Source organism: Triticum urartu, chromosome 3 (genome assembly GCF_003073215.2).
Source record: "Triticum urartu cultivar G1812 chromosome 3, Tu2.1, whole genome shotgun sequence".
NCBI lineage: Eukaryota > Viridiplantae > Streptophyta > Magnoliopsida > Poales > Poaceae > Triticum > Triticum urartu.
Window position 1 is genome coordinate 634035448 of NC_053024.1, and position 17555 is coordinate 634053002.

Consider the following 17555-nt stretch of genomic DNA (forward strand, 5'->3'; position numbering starts at 1 on the left):
CTACGATATAAAGAGAGAGGCATAACACTAACACCGGCTCCAAGATCACATAAAGCAGTTTTAAGATAGTTCTTTTTAATGGAGCATGGTATAGTTGGTACTCCTGGATCTCCAAGTTTCTTTGGTATTCCACCCTTAAAAGTATAATTAGCAAGCATGGTGGAAATTTCAGCTTCCGGTATCTTTCTTTTATTAGTAACAATATCTTTCATGTACTTAGCATAAGGATTCATTTTAAGCATATCAGTCAAACACATACACAAGAAGATAGGTCTAATCATTTTAGCAAAGCGCTCAAAATCCTCATCATCCTTTTTCTTGGATGGTTTAGGAGGAAAAGGCATGGGTTTCTGAACCCATGGTTCTCTTTCTTTACCGTGCTTGCTAGCAACAAAGTCTCTCGTATCATGGCGTTGATTCTTTGATTGTGGGTTATCAAGATCAACAGAAGGTTCAGTTTCTACATCATTATCACTGCTAGGTTGAGCATCGACATGAGCATCATCATTAAAATTATTACTAGGTTCATGTTCATTACCAGATTGTGTTTCAGCATCAGAAATAGAAATATCATTAGGATTCTCAGGTGTGTCAACAACAGATTCACTAGAAGCACTCAAAGTCCTATCATTTTTCTTTTTCTTCTTCTTAGAAGGATTAGGTGCATCTACATTATTTCTCTGAGAATCCTGCTCAATTCTCTTAGGGTGGCCTTCAGGATACAAAGGTTCCTAAGTCATCTTACCACTTCTAGTAGCCACTCTAACAGCAAAATCATTATTTTTACTATTCAATTCATTGAGCAGATCATTCTGAGCTTTAAGTTCTTGTTCTACTTGAGTGGTAACCATATAAGCATGTTTACTAATAAGTTTTAGTTCACCTTCAACATTAGCCATATAATCACTCAAGTGTTCAATCATGTAAGCATTGCATTTTAATTCTCTACCAAAATAAGCATTGAAGTCTTCTTGCTTAACCATAAAGTTATCAAACTCATCCAAACATTGGCTAGCAAACTTAGTAGGAGGGATTTCAGCTTTATCATATTTATAGAGAGAATTTACCTTTACTACATGTGTCGGGTTATCAAGACCATGTATTTCTTCAACAGGCGGCAAATTAAGGCCATGTATTTCTTCAATAGGAGGTAAATTCTTAACATCTTCAGCTTTAATACCTTTTTTCATAGATTTCTTTGCCTCTTGCATATCTTCAGGACTGAGAAATAGAATACCCCTTTTCTTCGGAGTTGGCTTAGGAATTGGTTCAGGAATTGGATCGGGGATTAGATCAGGAAGTGTCCAATTATTTTCATTGGTCAACATATTATTCAAAAAAAAATCAGCCTCATCTAGTGTTCTTCCCCTGAAAACACAACCAGCACAACTATCCAGGTGGTCTCTGGAAGCATCGGTTAGTCCATTATAAAAGATATCAAGTATTTTATTTTTCTTAAGAGGATGATCAGGCAAAGCATTAAGTAATTGGAGAAGCCTCCCCCAAGCTTGTGGGAGACTCTCTTCTTCAATTTGCACAAAATTATATATTTTCCTTAAAGTAGCTTGTTTCTTATGAGCGGGGAAATATTTAGTAGAGAAGTAATAAATCATATCCTAGGGACTACGCACACAACCGGGATCAAGAGAATTAAACCATATCTTAGCATCACCCTTTAATGAGAACAGAAATAATTTAAGGATATAATAATAGCGTGTTATCTCATCATTAGTGAACAGGGTGGCTATATCATTTAATTTAGTAAGATGTACCACAATAGTTTCAGATTCATAGCCATAGAAATGATCAGATTCAACTAAAGTAATTATCTCAGGGTTAACAGAGAAATCATAATCCTTATCAGTAACAAAGATAGGTGAAGTAGCATAAGCAGGATCATATTTCATTCTAGCATTCAGAGTTTTTTGTTTCAGCTTAGCTAATAATTTCTTAAGATCACTCCTATCATTGCAAGCAAGAAAATCTCTAGCAGTTTCTTCATCCATAACACAGCCCTCAGGCACAACATGTAATTCATATCTAGGGGGAGAATCTTCATCATCACTTTCATCAATACTATCAGTTTCAATAATTTCATTCTCTTTGGCCCTAGCAAGTTGTTCATTAAGAAATTCACCAAGTGCCACAGTAGTATCAAGCATAGAAGTAGTTTCATCATAAGTATCATGCATAGCAGAAGTGGCATCATCAATAACATGTGATATATCAGAATTAATAGCAGAAGCAGGTTTAGGTGTCACAAGCTTACTCAAAACAGAAGGTGAATCAAGTGCAGAGCTAGATGGCAGTTCCTTACCTCCCCTCGTAGTTGAGGGATAAATCTTGGTTCTTGGATCTTTCAAGTTCTTCATAATGATAAGCAGATATAAATCCCAAGTGACTCAAAGAATAGAGCTATGCTGCCCGGCAACGGCGCCAGAAAATAGTCTTGATAACCCACAAGTATAGGGGATCGCAACAGTTTTCGAGGGTATAGTATTCAACCCAAATTTATTGATTCGACACAAGGGGAGCCAAAGAATATTCTCAAGTATTAGTAGCTGAGTTGTCAATTCAACCACACCTGGAAACTTAATATCTGCAGCAAAGTGTTTAGTAGCAAAGTAATATGATAGTAGTGGTAACGGTGGTAGAAGGTAACGGTAGCAAAAGTAATATTTTTGGTGTTTTGTAGTGATGATAACAATAGCAACGAAAAAGTAAATAAGCGAAGAACAATATATGGAAAGCTCGTAGGCAATGGATCGGTGATAGAGAATTATGCCGGATGCGATCGATCATGTAACAGTCATAACCTAGGGTGACACAGAACTAGCTCCAATTCATCAATGTAATGTAGGCATGTATTCCGAATATAGTCATACGTGCTTATGGAAAAGAACTTGCATGACATCTTTTGTCCTACCCTCCTTTAGCAGCGGGGTCCTAGTAGAAACTAAGGGATATTAAGGCCTCCTTTTAATAGAGTACCAGACCAAAGCATTAACACATAGTGAATACATGAACTCCTCAAAAGTACGGTCATCACCGGGAGTGGTCCCGATTATTGTCACTTCGGGGTTGCTGGATCATAACACATAGTAGGTGACTATAGACTTGCAAGATAGGATCAAGAACTCTCATATACTGATGAAAACATAATAGGTTCAGATCTGAAATCATGGCACTCGGGCCCTAGTGACAAGCATTAAGCATAGCAAAGTCATAGCAACATCAATCTCAGAACATAGTGGATACTAAGGATCAAAACCTAACAAAACTAACTTGATTACATGATAAATCTCATCCAACCCATCACCGTCCAACAAGCCTACGATGGAATAACTCACGCACGGCGGTGAGCATCATGAAATTGGTGATGGAGGATGGTTGATGATGATGATGGCGATGGATTCCCCTCTCCAGAGCCCCGAACGGACTCCAGATCGGCCCTCCCGAGAGAGTTTATGGCTTGGTGGCGGCTCCGTATCGTAAAACACGATGAATCCTTCTCCCTGGTTTTTTCTCCCCGAAAGTGAATATATGGAGTCAGGGTTGAGGTCAGTGGAGCGTCAGGGGGCCCATGAGGCAGGGGGCGCGCCCAGGGGGTAGGGGGCGCCCCCACCCTCGTGGACAGGTGGAGGCCCCCCTGACGTGGATCTTCCTTCCAGTGTTTTTTATATATTCCAAAATAATTCTCCGTTGATTTTCAGGTCATTCCGAGAACTTTTATTTCTGCACAAAAATAACACCATGGCAATTCTGCTGAAAACAGCGTCAGTCCGGGTTAGTTCCATTCAAATCATGCAAGTTAGAGTCCAAAACAAGGGCAAAAGTGTTTGGAAAAGTAGATACGACTGGAGACGTATAACGAAGGTTCCCGTCCCATTCTTGTTGTGAGGGAAAGAAGTTTCAGTACCTTTAGTCGCTTCCTTGCTGGAATTGGCCTCCGACTCTGATGCGGTGGGATCAACCACAAGAAAAGGATCAGGAGTGGCTTTCAACCCCTCAAGCAATTATTTAAGCATGGGCTTGACTTCGGTCGTCATAGACGTCTTAAGTGAAGCCATGGCTTCATTTAAGTCATCTCGCGTGATTGAAGTCAACTCCACAGCCTCGGGCACTTCCTCCTCGGTGTCAACCATGCTCTTCGGGTGGTGAAACCCTTAATAAAGAGACGAGGCTCTGATACCAATTGAAAGGATCGGTATGGTTGACTAGAGGGGGGTGAATAGGCAACTAGCAATTTTTAGCTTATCTTCACAAATTAGGTTTAGCAACAAATAGGTTGTCTAGATGTGCAACTAGGTGAGCAACCTATATGATGCTAACAACAACTACAACAAGTGCAAGCAAAGGATACAACAAAAATAAAGCTTCCACATAGTCAAGGTAAGAGATAACCACAAGTGGAGCCGGTGAAGACGAGGGTGTGTTACCGAAGTTCCTTCCCTTTGAGGGGAAGTACGTCTCCATTGAAGCGGTGTGGAGGCACAATGCTCCCCAAGAAGCCACTAGGGCCACGGTATTCTCCTCACACCCTCACACAATGCGAGATGCCGTGATTCCACTAGTGGTGCCCTTGAAGGCGGCGACCGAACCTTTACAAACAAGGTTGGGGCAATCCCCACAACTTAATTGGAGGCTCTCAACAACACCACGAAGCTTCACCATAATGGAATGTGGCTCCAAGGTGATCTCAACCTTCTAGGGTGCTCAAACACCCAAGAGTAACAAGATCCGCAGGGGATTAGTGGGGGGAATCAAATTTCTCTTGGTGGAAGTGTAGATCGGGGCCTTCTCAACCAATCCCTAGAAAATCAACAAGTTTGATTGGCTAGGGAGAGAGATCGGGCGAAAATGATCTTTGGAGCAACAATGAAGTTTGGGGGAGGAAGAGGTTAGTCTTTTAGAGGAAGAAGACCCCCTTTTATAGTGGGGGACAAATCCAACCGTTATGCACCTCTCAGCCTGCTACCGCTCCAGGCGCGGCACTACCGTTCTGGGAGCGGTACTACCGCTCCTTACAGGATGCACAGGAGATTAGAAGAGTAGGGGAGAAAACAAAGGAACGGGCGGTGCTAGCCGCGGTAGTAGGGGCGGTACTGCCGCTTCTACTGCCGCTGCTACTACCGCCTGTTTTCTAGGGGCGGACATGTTGCACGGTAGAGACCCTAAGGCACTACCGTAATGATGGAAATATGCCCTAGAGGCAATAATAAAAGGATTATTATTATATTTCCTAAAACATGATAAAGGTTTATTATTCATGCTAGAATTGTATTGATCGAAAACTTAAATACATGTGTGGATACATAAACAAATACCGTATCCCTAGTAAGCCTCTACTAGACTAGCTCGTTGATCAAAGATGGTTAAGGTTTCCTAACCGTAGCCATGTGTTGTCACTTGATAACGGGATCACATCATTAGGAGAATGATGTGATCGATAAGACCCATCCGTTAGCTTAGCATATGATCGTTTAGTTTATTGCTATTGCTTTCTTAATGTCAAATACATATTCCTTCGACTATGAGATCATGAACTTCTGGATACCGGAGGAATACCTTGTGTGCTATCAAACATCAGAATGTAACTAGGTGATCATAAAGATGCTCTACAGGTATCTCCGAAGGTGTCTGTTGAGTTGGCATGGATTGAGATTAGGATTTGTCACTCCGTGTATCGGAGAGGTATCTCTGGGCCCTCTCGATAATACAGTATCACAAAAAGCTTGCAAGCAAAGTGACTAAGGAGTTAGTTATGAGATGATGTATTATGGAACGAGTAAAGAGACTTGCCGGTAACGAGATTGAACTAGGTATGAAGATACCGATGATCGAATCTCGGACAAGTAACATACCTATAGACGAAGGGAATTAGGTATACTGTCATAAAGGTTCGACCGATAAAGATCTTCATAGAATATGTAGGAACCAATATGGGCATCTAGGTCCCGCTATTGGTTATTGACCGAAGAGGCGTCTCGGTCATGTCTACATCATTCTCGAACCCGTAGGGTCCGCACGCTTAACGTTCGTTGACGATATAGTATTATATGAGTTATGTATGTTGGTGACCGAATATTGTTCGGAGTCCCGGATGAGATCACGGACATGACGAGGAGCTCTAGAATGGTCCGGAGGTAAAGATTGATATATAGGATGATATGGTTAGGCCAAGGGGTAAGGCCCACGGGGCTTTAGGTCGGTGTAAAAGGATGTTTTGCAGAGGTCAGGGACCAAACGCTGGAGACCCTGGCGTCTGGCCCTGGGCCAGACGCCAAGGACTGTGGCGTCTGGTCCTGGAAGTCCGAGAAGGACTCTTCCTTGCGGGCAAAACCGACTTTGAGGAGGCTCTTTCTCCAAGTTTCGACCTCAGGGCTCAACATATAAATAGAGGGGCAGGGCTAGCACCCGGAACACATCAAGAATCATCAAGCCGTGTGTCGGCAACCCCGTCCCCTCTAGTTTATCATCCGTCATAGTTTTCGTTGTGCTTGGCAAAGCCCTGCAGAGATTGTTCCTCACCACCACCGTCACCACGTCGTCGTGCTGTCGGAACTCGTCTACTACTTCGTCTCTCTTGCTGGATCGAGAAGGCGAGGACGTCATCAAGCTAAACGTGTGCTGAACACGGAGGTGCCGTACGTTCGGTACTTGATCGGGACGGATCGTGAAGGTGTACGACTACATCAACCGTGTTGATAAACGCTTCCGCTTAGCGATCTTCAAGGGTATGAAGATGCTCTCCCCTCTCGTAGCTATGCATCTCCATGGATAGATCTTGCGTGTGTGTAGAATTTTTTTTGTTTTCCATGCAATGTTCCCAACACGTAAAACCCGACATGAAAAATCGAGGCCCCAACCACGAGCGGCAGGCGGGAGCAGCAGCGGTACTACCGCCTAGTCAAGAATTAATCCACATCTGCTGACCGCCTATAAGCGGTACTACCGCTTGTAGCTCTCCACCCCTTCTTCGGCACAAACGAAGAACAACTCCAATGAAGCGAAAAGAGGCGATGGGTGCAATATGAGTGTGTGCGTGTTGATTTCACCCGAACCTTTTCGAAGCGGACCCCTTCTTGATAGTAACGGTTTTCCCTACAACTCAAATCCACCAGAATAGAAACTAAGGAAAGAAAACCGCCTTTACTTGAAACTCCGAGGGGCATGAATCGTCTTGTGACATATGCTAGATAGTCTGAAATGCTCAATGCACACGATTAGTCCGCAAACACATTGTCATCAATCACCAAAACCACTTAGGAAGAAATATGCCCTAACAGCAGGCCATGGCAGACAAGACTTGGACGGGAGGACCTTGAGCAACAAGTGGTGAAGCATGGGGTGGGCCATGGCGAAGATGAAGAGATCCCCATGATGAAGAGATCCCCATGAGGACACGTGGCAGTCATAGCGCGTGGTTTAAGCGGGAAAAAGATCACCCGGTGAAAAATATACGTTTTCCTTGATTAATTTATTTTTGACTAAAAACACAAAAGCTTTATTCATGTAAGATAATCGTTTAACAAGGATGAGTACAATTTCATTCCACGGCTCCTATAAAAGAATCAAAAGTCAAACGGGTGACTCTCTGGCCGGTCCAACCGTGTATGCCTCGCCTGCTCGGCAGCGCCTGACGTCTCGGAGCCAGCCACGCGCCCCGCACTCTCGACAGTCGAAGACGACGTGGGTGTTCTTCAAGCTGTGGGCTTCCTGTGTAGTACCCAGGCGGCATGCGGCCGCTCTGTGGCCCTCGCGAGCATGACCTAGCTAGCGGCGGATCGGCACGTTCGTCCAGGCACCGGCACATATCAAAGTAGTCGGAGCACCGAGTCCTGCAAGGAAGACGGGAGAGCGGATGTCAATCAATCAAATAAAAGAAAAAAGATGGAAGAGCTGCTCTGCTTCCTCTCTCTTCCCCCATTTCCCCCTCCCCTCCCCTGTTTCGGACACTGATGAGCAGCAGGCAAAGGTTCATGGAGCTCGTCGGTAGGCTGAAATACTGAATGGCTCAAAACGCGTGCTCACCAGTTGTCGCTACTCCGTGTCCATGACATGTTCCAGTGGCTGCAGCCTGAATGAAAACGATATGTTCGTCGTGACAACGAATACACTATTTTCCCCTGCACATCGACGACACGGATTGTATATCATTGTTATGATTTAGAATGGACAAGCGAGCAAGGCGGGATCAAGTAGCGATCATGAGCACGCAATAAGACTCTGGCCCAGCGAGGCAAATGATCGACATGACCGCCAAGCGCAGCGGCGCCGGCCGGCGGTCACTGACACTGGCTACCTGGAGGCCGCGGATGGCCCGTTCATCTGCTGGGCATGCAGGCCAGGTGTGTTGCTCGATCCTATTCTTCCATTCCATGATGTTAACGCGGCCAACAACCTGTACAATCAAAATGTTCAGCGAACACCAACATCAAGAGACTCAGCCTAGATCCCACATCTGGTAGACCAACGGAGAAAAGAAACAAAGAGACTGCGAACCATATACCAGCAAATGGGTGACGGCCGAATTACCTTAGTCCTCAACGAGTTAAGAGGAAACATCTGCATTAGGTAGTGCATCCACATAAACTGAGTGATTTCCTGTCCAGTTGCATGTGACAGGACCTACCCAATATCACACCTCCTCATTGGTAATGCACTAGAAACACCAACAGGTTGTGCACCAGGCCTTCTCACTTCATCAAGGATACACAAAGTGTTAGTGTTAACCCACCACCCTTTTACCGAATTGGCCACACACCTTACAAGCAGCAGAATTGACAACTCTTTCATACACAGTAACTGGGGACATGGTGTGGCATCGGCAACATGGCTTTCCTTCCACCCAACAAATGCATCAGCATTCAGCAACTGGACCATTCACTGCTTATACTCTGTCTGCACCGCTACTTTTTCAAGTCAACATCTGCACTCCAACAACAAACCAAACCTTGTAAATAGTTGTTGTAGTACATGGATTCAGAGGATACAACAATACCATGTTTTAATGTATACTTATATACTAAATAGCCTTGTAAGTAGTCTTCCTATTGATCGAACTCAGGCCAGGTTATGTTTCAAAAACTTAATTTCCTGTTTGTTTGCTGGAAACTACTGACACAATCTATTCGGATGTCCCCATTTTGCCTCCTATTTTAGGCAGCCTGCAACACAAACATGCTTACTAATGCTATGGAATAAGCTAAACAATTATCAGCATATGAAAATAAAACCCACTTGTCAATGTCTTATGATAAACATCAAATGGTGGCCTGATTCTTGTATAGACAGACCATCTGTTGACTTTTGCTTTCTTCACGTCACACGACAGTTTCATCCATAATTTGTTCCTACCAAACAAAGTTTCCTCACAAGACTTTCGTCATTTTTGGAACTGAGGTCAGATTTTCTCTATTCCTGTGTGTGTCCATTGCTTGAATCATATGCACGAGCATGGTTCTACACAATCAAGGTCTATAGCATAGTAGCACATCTACCTTTATGCTGAATATAGAAATTGTACTAGCAGTTAACTTATTCTGAGCTATGCTGAAACTATCTAAGACAGCCACATGCATTCTAAAGTAGGCAATGAGTTCTGTTTTTCATTTCTTTTCTAATTTACCTGTCACTTACCATTATATAGACCTTCAGGAAAATACATACCACTCCTCTAGCTTTGATTCTGATTTGTCAGTCTTGTTTCGAAGAGACCTTCAGGATTGCACATAGTCAGCAAAGGGCTGAACAGAGTAAATAACATACTTGGATATGTTGTGAAAGGTCTCAAGGGCTACCTGGTAGCAATCTCCAAGCCTTGAACCTAAACTGGAATGATCTCCACCCTGGCTTGGGATTTTGCATAAATTGGAACTTAAATTAACAATAACTTTAGTGAGCTTGGAAGTGCAAGACCATGGTATGACATTGTCAAATTTGTTGTCCAGAGCGGAAATCATCGAGTTTCTAAAACTAGAGAATCAAAAGTTCAAAATGCTCACCCGACATCAGATTTGTAAAGGCAAACAGATGCCATTGGACCACCACCATCTGTTAAAGAAACAAGTTGCTGTAAAATTCAAATTTCAAATAATCTTATTTCTAAAAGAACAGTTACTCACCTCCACCAGAGAGATTCAAAATATCATTCTCCGTCGACGCAAATTTCTTCTCATCATCATAGTGAATCCAAGCGTTATTCTGCTTAATGAAAGCTGTATAGTGCCCACAATTGGATGTTTCCCCCTCATGGGCGACAACTGCAATTAACTCATATTTGCCATTCGATTGCCCAACTTTAGATGCCTAGAATGGTGGGTTTCATCAAAATGTAATGCCCATGAAAGTAATTTTTATCCATAATAAAACAGAAAGCTAGATTGCTACCTTTCTCTGATCTTGTATCCTTGATTTTAGGTCACTAGAACAGTATCTGTACATGTCCAATTTAGTAGGGAGCTCCACTTTCTGGAAGGAATTTTTTTGGCAAATATTTATTAGATATTGTGGGAAAAATAACCTCTTATTTTAGGAAAACACAGGTCAAAATAAATATAAGTAGAAGAATGTAACTTACTTGCAGTGATTTTATTGCTGGCCCGGCTTTTCCATCAAGCATCACACGATGAAACTGGATCGTCAAGTATCTGAAAATAATAATTTGTACATCATTAGGTCCTACTTTGACATGTAGATGGCACGTAGGATGCCAAGTCATCAGTAATTGAGACATCCCATTACAACTATTAATTCAATCTAGCAAGCATAAGTGGAAGTACTATAATTGCTTACTGTGGCAATTTGTTTACTCTTGAGTTTGCTAAACGCAAAGCCTGTAGAAAAGAAAAAACACAACGATCATATGGAAGCACACATATATAGCACGAATATGCATACACGGAAACCTACTTTTTCAATCCCTTGGTCCAAGTGACTGATCTGATTGGTGACTTGGCAATCAAGCTGGTAAACAGTTGTCGGCAGCATCTCATCTCTAAGCAGAGGAAAGGCATTAAAAAATGTAAAGCAGTGCAGAAAGAAAATATACGTGTGTGTGTGTGTGTGTGTGTGTGTGTGAGAGAGAGAGAGAGAGAGAGAACCTGCTTATCATTTGTATTCCAAAAATTATCTCAATTGGATCCAAGATGGTGCCACTGTACAAAAAAAAAAGGTATCAGACAGAATAAATTATCTACATCGTCTCCAAATGAAAATTATTTAAAGTGGCAAACTACCTTACTACCCTTCTGAGCGTGACGGAAAGTGTATGGATCACACGCGAAAGACATTCCGCCATATCCTGCCAAATATGTATTTGAAAAAGTTAGTATTTAATTAATATATATATAGGACTAATTTTCTATACTCCCGGGAGTATGTACTCCCATCTTCAACATACCCTGTAGACGCATTAATTATACCTCTTTATCATTCTCAATATACTTCATTAAATATTCTAGGATGCCCCAATACGAGTTTTGTGGAAAAAAATATCATTTTTGACGTACTTTTTGCAATATACCTTTCTCACATACGAACAAATCAATATATATGTAAACCTTTAAAAATATGTAGACTCACATAATTTTTTTCATGAAAATCAGCATTTTTCTATATATATATATATATATATATATATATATATGTAATGAATGACTATAATCTTCTTAGAAAAAAGATTGACGATGCCACGGCCCAGGGGTGCCTCGGGACACCGGAAGTCGGCCCATCAGGCCAGCCCAGGACCCCCAGGCCAGTATGTGGCTCCACCCAACCGACGCGTCCAAGAAGATGCAGATCAGGGCTGATATGGATCCCGAATAGGAAAGTGTGCTCTAGGAGTTCCTTTGTGGGAATTGGGATGTTTTGGCGTGGCAACCTTCAGATATGCCGGAATCCCAGTGAATCTTGCATAGCACACTTTAAACCTTCGGCCCGCATACTGGCCCGTAAAGCAAAACTCTATGTCAGTTTTCTAAGCCCAAGGGGCACGCCATGGGCAAAGAGATCACAAAATTACTTGAGGCCGGATTTATTCGCGAGCTGGAGCACCCCAACTGGATATTATATGAATAGGGCAGGTTGCAGGATGAGGCAAAATCTGATTTTTGTCTCTTGGAAAACGTGATGGAACGTCAAGACAGGTTAGTAGCTCACAACACTGACTATTACAGAGGTTTGTTTGGTTAGTCTGTTGGCCACAACCCATACCAAATGTTGGGCGCAGCCCTCTCTCAATCTCCCAGCGCATTCTTTGTGGACACACACACACACAAACACACATGAGCAAGAGAACAGAGGAGTAAAACAGAAGAGAGACATGCCTGAGCAACACATGCTGTGAGGCTAGATCCTTACACACACTCTCTTCTACCATACACACATGCACATATGACACACATATGCACTTATATGAGGAGCTACATCCTGCCACTAGCTTGCACACATATGCACGACACATCATATGTATTACATACATCCTAACAAACAGGCTTTTGTTCGCACACGAACACGTTACCGTGTACCTCCAACGCTGAGGATGATGCACCGCAGCTCGCGTCGAAGGAGACCTGTCCGGAAGCGCGGTACGCAAGACAATCCGGCGGGTGCTTTTGAGGACCCGAAACCCCACACGCCCGGGAGGGACCCCGTCAGGCGCGCGGCGGCTATGGTTGCCCTAGTTCGACCTGATCGCCCTAGGGCCTCGATTCGCCGCCCTGCACAAGAAGAACAGACGAAGTAACAGGAAGCAAGAAGACCTGGTTAGGGAGAAAAAATAAAGATAAAAAGTGATAGATGATTTGATCGATTGTGTGTTGTCAATTCGGCCATGACCCCTTGAGTATATAAGAGGCGGCTGGACTTCCCGTTGCAAGGAAAAGGCTTCAATTCAACGTCCAAACCCTAGTCCAATTCGGATTTGTTTGTCCGAACATTCCAAACTGGTTCGGTATAAAATCTGGCTGCACGTTTGTGGGGCATGTTCAGGGGGAGTAAACGTCTCGGATGGAAAACGCCCAAAAGCAATCTGACCGTTTCGACGAGCCGAAACAACTTTCATGTTGAGCGTTTTTGAATCTGAGGCAATCTGAAGGTGGTTCGGCTGTTTTCCGCCGAAGTCTGCAGCAGCCAACTTCAAATCCCGGACTAACAGCCCGGAGTGGTCCGGTCATCACAGAGAAAATCAAAACCGGATGTTATCCCCGGAGTGTCCGGCCATTCCAGTGCAACAGCGTCTTGTACTAACTGTAACTTTTGCATATGACCTCGGATTAAGATGATTTTATATCAAAATCTCGTTTCCGACGAAGACCGCAACAACTTTCATGTTGAAACTTTTCCATTTGGAGTCATTTAATGGGTTCAAGCCCTTCTGTAATTTGATGTCACCAATGAGCAATCTCTGACGTCATAACTTTTGCATCCGGACTCCCGTTTAGACCATTTTCATCCATCTTGATCTTCTCAAAGAAAGTCATATCATGGTGACTTCCAATCATAGTTGAATTAATCTGACATAGATAAAGCAACTTTTAATGATTGTGTCACCTTTTGAGCGTCAACACATGCCCCCCTGTTTTTTCGCCAAAGCTAGCGTGCCGAAAAATAACTTGTACCAATGTTTGTGTAAGGCCGATGTCAACACTCCATCAGCCATTTATATGCTTAGGGCGATAATTATATATCGGCCATATTGTTTTTGAACCCTTGCTGCAAACTTGGGCGAAACCTTCTCAACTTCATTACAATCCGATGATAAAGTTCATAGATATGTGTCTCAAGGTCATCCTCCGAACCGTATGTTCACCCTTTTGCTAGATTTTGTAGATAATCAACAATAAACTCTCTCCAATCCTTACTTTCACCTGCATCAAAATTCATTAGGTGGCCAAAAGCTGTGGACTTTGTTCGGCCTTACCTATGTTGACGAGATGAATCATCGCTATCGAGAGAAATGCAATACACCATGATAATGTAGTATAGCCGGATTGCTTGTTGTGCCAACTCTTTTTTGATTGATCATGTCTAAATAAGAATTTTAAAGCAACCCAAGGTAAATTTTGCATCTAGACATATCCACGATAAACTGTAAGTGATTCGTCAAAACATTGATAACCCTTGGATATTTGTTGCAACTAGTTATATAACGAATCACCGAAAGCCTCATATGTATAGCACCTTATAGCAAGTAAAGAGTCAATCCGAATAACAATGTATATTCGGCCTTGATTAATCCGTGGCATAAAAATACTCTAAAGCGGCATGAGGCTCAAAAATAGTACATAAAAGAGATATATAAACAACACCCAACACTTGGCCATTGCTATGAATTGAATCATCAAACAATAATCTCCCATAGTACTAGAGAGATAAGGCTAATATCAACTTATGCCATGTCATTAATCGATGTTCAGTAATTAAAATCAGCTATGATTTGGCCTTTATAGATCTCAAGATGCATAAGCCAAATCATATCCAAACAAAGTATAAAGCCCATCAGTCAATTTCTTTGCAACTATGAATTAGCCTATGCAGCATATATTCAATGACATCCGGTCATGATGTCTCACTCCATTTCAAATCATAATATAGGCATACAATATAAATTTCATGAGCACATACCCTGTCTCGCTCCAATCGAACTAAGGATGATGTTAGTAATACTACACCGGCCATGCCATTGGACATACTCTTAGGACGATAGAATATCGCCATTACTACATGTAAACTTCATTCAAAGCACATATAGCCGAAATAAACAAATGAAATGACAAATAAAGTATTTCGGCCCTTTGGATCAGCAACAAACTTGTAGCTAATCAAATGTATAGTGATTTGGCAATACCCTTTCATAATGTAATAAATTATATTGCATCCATGGATTAAAATAAGCCCATTGAGGGTTACCAATCATACCTGATGACGAATTCCATGGCATAGGCGTTAATGGCATAGTTGAAGAATATGGATAATGTATAGACCGAGGATGTTGAACCTTCGGCTTGGTCCTTCATAGTTTCACTCTTCCTTCTTCAGCTTTGCGCACTTCTTGTAATGGAAGCTTGCAACATAATAATAATTTTGAGTACTTCTTTGGAACCCATTGCCATGTCCTTCTCAAGTTCTTGGTGCACTAAGCTTTGTAACTCCTTTTTTGCCAATACGATAAGCCGAGTGAGCACCTCGACTGTGATTTGTTCAACCAATGGCAACTCTTTGGCTTGTGCACCCTAAACCTTCTTTTCTTTCAGATTTGGCACTCTGATTGATCAATTGATTGCTTCAACTTTCTTTGCTTTTGTAGCCAATGTCAACACTTTAATTGGCTCTTTGTCATTTGAAATCAAATCCGAAAGTAGCACACTTACGACCATCTCTTTCATGCGGTAAACTCGCTTCTACCACCTCTTTCTTCTTCTTGAGCTTTGGACCGATTCTTATGATGAACGGTCTTTTGGCCGCGTGATGTTCAAATGTTGATCTTATTGGAGCTGCATAGTATTGCTGAGATGGTCTAAAATAATTCGGAGAATGTGCCCTTGTATTAATACCTTGTCCCATGATGGATATGGATTTGCGTGAGCATAGGGAGCATCCACGACATTGCATTGCGACCCAAAATAAGGATATGAATAAGTTGCATTCAAATTCTCTTCTTGCCATATCGATTCCTTGGATTTGTCGCCTAGGGGGTGATCTGATGCTTTTGCATAGTTGGCCGATAAGCACTTGCTCTCCTCAACTTTCTTTTGATATTTCCCAATAGTTGCGCGAAAGTGACTTTCGGCCTTTTACCTTTGTGCTTACGTCGGCTTTTGTTTTCTTTGGCTGTGCTTGCACCGATCTTTGGATTTTCTTGTTGCCCCCCAGTCCTTGGCGTCTTCATTGTAGCTGTCGTGTCAAAACCAGTGGATCTCGGGTAGGGGGTCCCGAACTGTGCGTCTAGGCCGGATGGTAACAGGAGGCAGCGGACACGATGTTTTACCCAGGTTCGGGCCCTCTTGATGGAGGTAAAACCCTATGTCCTGCTTGATTAATATTGATGATATGGGTAGTACAAGAGTAGATCTACCACGAGATCAGAGAGGCTAAACCCTAGAAGCTAGCCTATGGTATGATTGTCTGTTGTGATTGTTGTCCTACGGACTAAAACCCTTCGGTTTATATAGACACCGGAGAGGGTTAGGGTTACACAAGGTCGGTTACAAAGGAGGAGCTATCCATATACGTATTGCCTAGCTTGCCTTCCACGCCAAGTAGAGCCCCATCCGGACACGAGACGAAGTCTTCAATCTTGTATCTTCATAGTCTAACAGTCCGGCCCAATGGAGATAATCCGGCTGTCCGGAGACCCCCTAATCCAGGACTCCCTTAGTAGCCCCTGAACCAGGCTTCAATGATGATGAGTCCGACACGCAGTATTGTCTTCGGCATTGCAAGGCGGGTTCCCTCTCCGAATACATCACAGAAGAATTTGAATACGAGGATAGTGTCCGACCCTGCAAAATAAGTTCCACATACCACCGTAGAGAGAATAATATTTTCGCAGATCTAATTTGCAGGCTTGTTTTGGCAGCATGATGTTATGTCATGGCCCGGTGATTATTCGAACTGTTTCCTTTAACCAGCCCCACACATAACGTGAGGTAGTTTTTCGACACGTCTCGTCAAAGCAGAGATCGTGTCCCGTTATTACGGGATTCTCATCAATACGGGCGTGGGTAACCCAACCGCGTCATCAATTACGGTGCTTGGGGGATAAGCGAGTTTTACCAGGCAAGTGGGGACTCTTAGATTCGTCTGCCCATATAAAGGGATAAGGATTCACCTTTCTATCCACGCCTTCTTCCTCATTTGCTCATCCGTTTTCACACACTCGAGCTCTAGCGCCCAAGTCCGCACTTCCCACCTCAACCTTCTCCAACCATGTCCGGAGCGGGAGGCAGGTGGATGGTCTCCTCCGTCATGGAGGGAGACATCAAGAAGCTGCGCGGAGCCGGATACTTAGCCGCGAACATCGCGCATCGGCTGCCCGCTGCGGGGCAGATCGTCCCTACCCCAGAACCTCACGAGAGGGTAGTTTTCCTTCACCACTTCCTCCGTGAACTAGGGTTTCCCCTCCATCCATTCGTCTGTGGTCTCATGTTCTACTATGGGCTGGACTTTCATGATCTGGCCCCGAACTTCATCCTCAACATTTCGGCGTTCATCGTCGTGTGTGAGGCTGTCCTCCGCATCCGGCCCCACTTCGGCCTGTGGTTAAAGACCTTCAATATCAAGCCGAAGGTGGTACGAGGCCAACAAACAGAATGCAGCGAAGCCATGGTGGGCAAGATGCCCAAAGTTATATGGCTCGAAGGCTCCTTCATCGAGACAATAAAGGGATGGCAATCGGCGTGGTTCTACATCACCGAGCCGCGCGACGCCAAATGGGTGGCAGCCCCCGAGTTTCGATCCGGATTCCCTACACGGCTCACTTCCTGGAAAGAGAAGGGCTTGTTGTGGGGTTCGTCGGTGGAGCTGGATGGACTCCAGAAATGTATCTGGAG

General features: G+C 43.3%; 1 pseudogene; it reads right to left on the reverse strand.

Annotated features, from left to right (window-relative positions):
• Window positions 1–8197: 8197 nt before the first annotated feature.
• Window positions 8198–17555, reverse strand: part of LOC125547059 — a 48750-nt pseudogene continuing 39392 nt past the window's right edge.